The sequence below is a fragment of the Mandrillus leucophaeus genome, unplaced genomic scaffold (genome assembly GCF_000951045.1).
Source record: "Mandrillus leucophaeus isolate KB7577 unplaced genomic scaffold, Mleu.le_1.0 Scaffold1146, whole genome shotgun sequence".
Lineage (NCBI taxonomy): Eukaryota > Metazoa > Chordata > Mammalia > Primates > Cercopithecidae > Mandrillus > Mandrillus leucophaeus.
In genome coordinates, this window is record NW_012099721.1 from 251,252 (window position 1) to 256,843 (window position 5,592).

Consider the following 5,592-nt stretch of genomic DNA (forward strand, 5'->3'; position numbering starts at 1 on the left):
GCTTACTGCAACCTCTGCCTCCTGGGTTCAAGCGATCCTCCCGCCTTAGTCTCCCAAGTAGCTAGGTTTACAGGCACCAGCCAGCCGGCCCAGCTAATTTTTGTATTTTTAGTAGAGATGGGGTTTTGCCATGTTGGCCAGACTGGTTGTGAACTCCTGACCTCAGGTGATCTGCCTGCCTCGGCCTCCCAAAATGCTGGGATTACAGGTGTGAGCCACCACACCTGGCCTATTTAGCTCCTGTTTTCAGAAGAAAGTAAACATTCTTTATCTTTTTTTTTTTCCTTTTAATTACATTTATTTTAATGCTGAATTTACTCCCGTGCCATAAGTTTTTGTTTCTTCAGTTTCTTCTGGGCTATCTTTTTCTTCTGGGCAACCTCCTCTTCTGGTTTAGGAACAATCTGTTCCTTTTCAGTAAGGATCATCTCAATGTAGCAGGGAGAGCTCATGTATGGGTTAATCCGACCATGAGCTCTGTAGGTTCGTCGGAGCATCTTAGGTGCTTTGTTCACTTGGATATGCTCGATGACCAGAGAATCTACATCTAAACCCTTAAGTTCAGCATTACTCTCTGCGTTTTTAAGCATGTGCAGCAAAAATTCAGCACTCTTTTTGGGCCACCGACCTTGTGTCCAGCCCCACTGCTTGGCCTGGGCACACCTGCCAACTCCACCATTGTAACGTCGGAATGGTACGCACCGTTTCTGTAAAGTGACATCTTTCAGATACTTTGTGGCTTTTCGAATATGCATACCCTTGATGGCCTGGGCAGTTTCATGAGTGTTCTTAAAGTGAACACGAAGATTGGAACCTCTTGATTTGCATGATTTCGTGGGGTTCTCCGGGTCAAGTGAATAGCGAACCATTTTCACAGATTACCACTGGACACTGGATCTCCCGAGTCCGCACGCACCACAGGCGGCCCCACCAGTGGAGGAGCCGGGTTGTCCCATTCCCGCCCATCACGTCCCTCTGCGGACCTCAAAGACCGACCGGCCCGGCTCCCAAAGTTGGACCCTCCGCCACGTCCCCCTGCATAAGAAACCACCGCCTCCAGCGAGGATTTAGTAGCTCTGGGAGTTCTCCTCCTGGGGACCTGGAGGCCGACGCCCCCGAGGCCAGGATGGCGGCGATGGCAGGAGGATTATCTTTCATTTTTAAAATTCATTTTGTATTTAATAATTAAATTCTGAAAGTGATAAAAATATATATAGTTTTGTCTTTTCTTTCTTAATAAAAAACTTTGTAAAAGTTAGAATATACCAGTATTCCTCTGATATTCTAGTATTTTTCTGCTGTCAGCTAGACCCACTCTAAACAATGAAGGATGGATTTCTGAACCCATTTCAAATATGTGAAAGTAGAAGACAAGATTGCATATATAATGATAAAAGCACAGTCTAAAGGGTATTATTAATAGCATACCATGGACACATAGTTGCTTCGTCCTGACCAAGAACAAATGTTAAGAGAAAGCCAATACCTTTACAAACAAGATTTAGTGCCCACAAGAATAGAGTTTGCTTTTAAATAGGAAATCTATGCATTGCTTTATTTCAAAAAGTTACGAATTTAGTGCTTGAAAACTCCAGCAGGTAAGCAGCAGGAGTAAGAAAGTCTATTTTTGGAACTGTTTAATGGCAAATGAGCATGGTTCTATCCAAGAAACATTTTTCAGTGAAAGGGATGGAGGGAGAAAGAACTGGTATTTACATTCCATTCTACACATCTCAGTACCGCCTGTTCATCTTCTTGAACTTCTCATAGTGATAGTCATCAGGGGCCTTCTCATTAACAGGATGCTTGCCATTTGGAAAGGACCACTCAGGCTCTGGCTTCTCCCTGTCACCTGCTTTCAAGGCTCTTTGTTTCTGTGTATGAGGCTGTTGAGCTCCTCATGATAAAAATTGGTTGTTCAGCACATACTCACAGCCACGTTGGTAGGCACAAAGGATGTCTCACTGTCTTTCTTCTTGTTCTGCTGCTCTTTCCCAGATGGGCCTTGGCATCCTCCATGGAAATGATATTATTTTTTATTTTAGCATTGATGCTGAGGTCCACCTTGAGGATGCCACTCAGCATCTGGCTAGAAAGCTTCTCTTCTGTCTTCTTTGCTGAGGAAACACAAATGTTTTCTTGAAGTTCATAAAGGCAGTCCTCTGTGTTCTTCAGTTTGACTTTCTATTCCTTGTCTTCCATAATCTCTTTCCTCTTCTTCAGCTGTGTCTCAACGTACTTTATTATGTCTACATTCTCATCCCTTCAGTTGGTTTCTGCAGAAAACAGTGTCCCCAGGGTTTTCCTCTTCACTGATTTTATCTTTGTGCCTTTTGTTTAGTTTCTTTAGGAAACTGTGGTGGATACCATACCACCTGTTTTCATCTGAAAGGGATCATCCGCTAGAGTGGTCTCTTCTTGTACCTTCTCTTCCACCAGCAGGGCCACAGCACTCAGCCTGTTGGGCCTGTTGCTCAAGTTCTGCACCCTCTTGTCTCTTCCAGTTTGAATCAAACTTCCTCTGAATCCTGCTTATTCTCTTCTGACTCTGAGTTGGCCTGGCACCAACAGAAAGTCTTTCTTTCTATCTTATAGAGAGAATAATAATCAGCACTTCTCAAAGTATTCGCGTCAACAAGACATTTTCTTCTCGAGGCATCTCATCGAATCCACAGGATCTATAATTTCATTTACGTTTAGCCAAGGTCTAATCAAGGATTTAGGTTTCTAATTTGTATTTCCCCAGTTGTTTAATGTATACATTTGAGATACAGTATTTTTGTGTGTGTGCATGTGTGTGTATGTGTATTTGTGTGTATAGAGAGGGTGTGTGTGTGAGAGAAGCATGTATGTGTGCTTATATGCATATCATTTTTTCAAGTACTTTCACATATTGTCTCGTTAAAGTGTTGAAACAACCATATGAATAAACAGGTTGCCTATTATTTTCTCCATTTTACTGTGGCTCAAAGAGGTTTAGTGGCTTAATGATGATTAACTAGTAAAGTATCAGAACAGATTTGAACCCTCTGTTTCTGAGTCCAATTTTCTTTGCCCTGAACTACATGTCTTCATATAGAAATCATAAAATATAGCTGAAGGGCTTTAGAATTCCTGGAGGAAAGTGGGGAGCAGGAAGAACAGATGTGGGGACTCCTCTCCATGGCATCTCTTCCTCCCCTGGCTATAGCAATTGGAACCTGCTGTTGCTGCTGAGCAGAGCCCATGTATGCTCAGCGCTTCCAGGAGCTGGGTAGGTGTTTTGCAGCCTGTTGTCTGAATCCCCAAGAAGAACCTAATTATTAATAGTTCATCCAAAATTTGAGATTCACTTTGTTTCTTTTTAGTCCTCTTGGAGATTGAAGAATTCTTGCTGAATCGTAATGTTGTTTTTCTTATCAAAATACTTATACATGTTAACTGTAATTAATTTAGAAAATAATGACTTCATAAAGAAAAGAAATTAATAATAGCTGGTAGTCCCACCATCCACATATTTCTATTACTACAGTTTTGCTGCATATTGTTTCTTTACAAATACAAGAATTTTAAAATGAAATTACACTCTTTTTTGCAGTGTTTCTATGTTTTCTCTAAAAATAGAAAAGTATCACAAGTCTAGTCCCATGTTATTAAGTAGTCTTCTATAAGAACATTTTTAGTGACTATCTCATTGCATGATGTCAGTGTTCTTCCATAAGAACATTTTTAATAACTATCTCATTGCATGATGTCAGAGTTTGCTTCACATACTAGGTCAGAATTTTAAATTAGTTCTGTTCTTCATCATTTTAGATATGCTATGTTTATTTCATTTCCTGTTTGATATGAAGAACCCAACTCTAACCCCATATAGTACCTGGAAGAAGCAACCCTATACATCATGACACCTCTTCTCCCAAACAGCTGCTAGGATGAGGCTAATCTATTGGCACTCAGCAAGTAATCAGACTAAATCAACCAAGAATTTTAACTAAGAGACCCAGCAAAAACAGTAGAGGAGAGGCATTTCAAATGAAAGATACTTTGCAACCTAATACTTACAACCAAAAGAACCTTGACCAAAACACTGTGATAAAACTTGAGGCTGAATCTTCATTTTCCATATTCATAATTTGTTAGAATAATTCTTAGAATTGGGATTGCTAGCTCAGTTTTATACGTTTTAAGACTTTTGATGCACATTGCCAAATTGCTACCTGGAAGAGTTGAACCAGTTTATTTTCCTCCTAACCACCACTAGAGGTTCATGTATTCTTTCCAATTTGATTTCCAAAATGGTATTTCATTATCTTAAGTTGCATATCTATGATTTCTGAGTGAGTTTTAAGATTTTCTATAGGGATTAACCATTTGTATTTCTTCTCTTGTTGATTGTCTTTTCATATCATTTGCTCATCTTTTTTGTTAGAGTAATCATACTTTTCTCATTGATTTAAAATAACTCCTTATGTGTTACAGATTTTAATCCTGATCAGGACCTTTTTTACTGGGAGCTAATGTGAGTTAGGAGGAAGCTCAGGGAAAGATGGACCAAGGGTTGGGTGAAGGTCTGCAGCCAAAGGAGGATTAGGTCAGGAGACACTGCAGCTCCTGACTCCTCTCCCTCTTCCCTAACCAGCATCTTTTTCCCCAGGGCATTCATAGAGACTTTCAAAGAGTATATTGATATAGATAGTTTTTAGGGAATTAATTTACGGATTTTCAAATTGCATATAACTTGTTCATAAAATTGACTGTCTGAGAAATCTTTACCCACCTCCCTTTTCCAGTAGTTTTCTCCCATTTCACAAAATCTTGCTATGGTGATTTGCAATGGGATACAAAGTACTCTGGAGCTCCAAAAAAATGGTAATTTGAAATATTGGGGAGGATGTCAAGAAAATGAGTGACTCGAATCCCTGGGTAAAAAAAAATTCCTTTGCAAGTCAAGCGGTTGCTAAATTGACAGATTATTAAAAATTTTTTCTTATAGATCACCTTGTGCATATAACTCAATGGGAACTGAGAGGCATTGCCACGGCTGTCTTCATTCCCATCTACACAAACAAGATTTCTCAATGTTTTCATTGAGATGCATTTTAAGAGTTTGATTTTCTATCTTAATAATTACCTGTCTAAACTTATAATATATTCATGTTGTTTTCATCAGTTATACCCCATAATCATCAGGACAGTATAAACTCCCTAATTGTAGTAAGTAAACCTAAAACTTCAATGGTTTAACACAACAAACTTGATTGCTCATTCATCGCACAGTTTGATGCAGATGAGGAGCCCTTCTTGGGGACTCTCTTCCAAGGGTGACCCAGATAGCTCTGCTTCCATCTTGTATCTCTGCCACCAGAGTTTCTAGTTCCACTTGGGAAGATGAGAGAGAGAGAGAGACAGAGAAATTCAATTCACTCTTTCTTTCTTTCTTTCCCTTTCTTTCCCTTTCTTTCCCTTTCTTTCCCTTTCTTTCCCTTTCTTTCCCTTTCTTTTCCTTCCCTTCCTTCCCTCCCTTCCCTCCCTTCCCTCCCTTCCTTCCTTCCTTCCTTCCTTCCTTCCTTCCTTCCTTCCTTCCTTCCTTTCTTTCTTTCTTTCTTTCTT

General features: G+C 39.9%; 2 pseudogenes across 1 annotated transcript; both read right to left on the reverse strand.

Moving 5' to 3' along the window:
- Positions 1-272: 272 nt before the first annotated feature.
- LOC105552030 lies at positions 273-1,143 on the reverse strand (annotated as a pseudogene). Its single transcript, XR_001007933.1, has one exon. The product of XR_001007933.1 is annotated as a 60S ribosomal protein L17 pseudogene (transcript).
- A 590-nt stretch (positions 1,144-1,733) lies between these two features.
- The window catches only part of LOC105552091, an 11,126-nt pseudogene continuing 7,267 nt past the window's right edge, over positions 1,734-5,592 (reverse strand).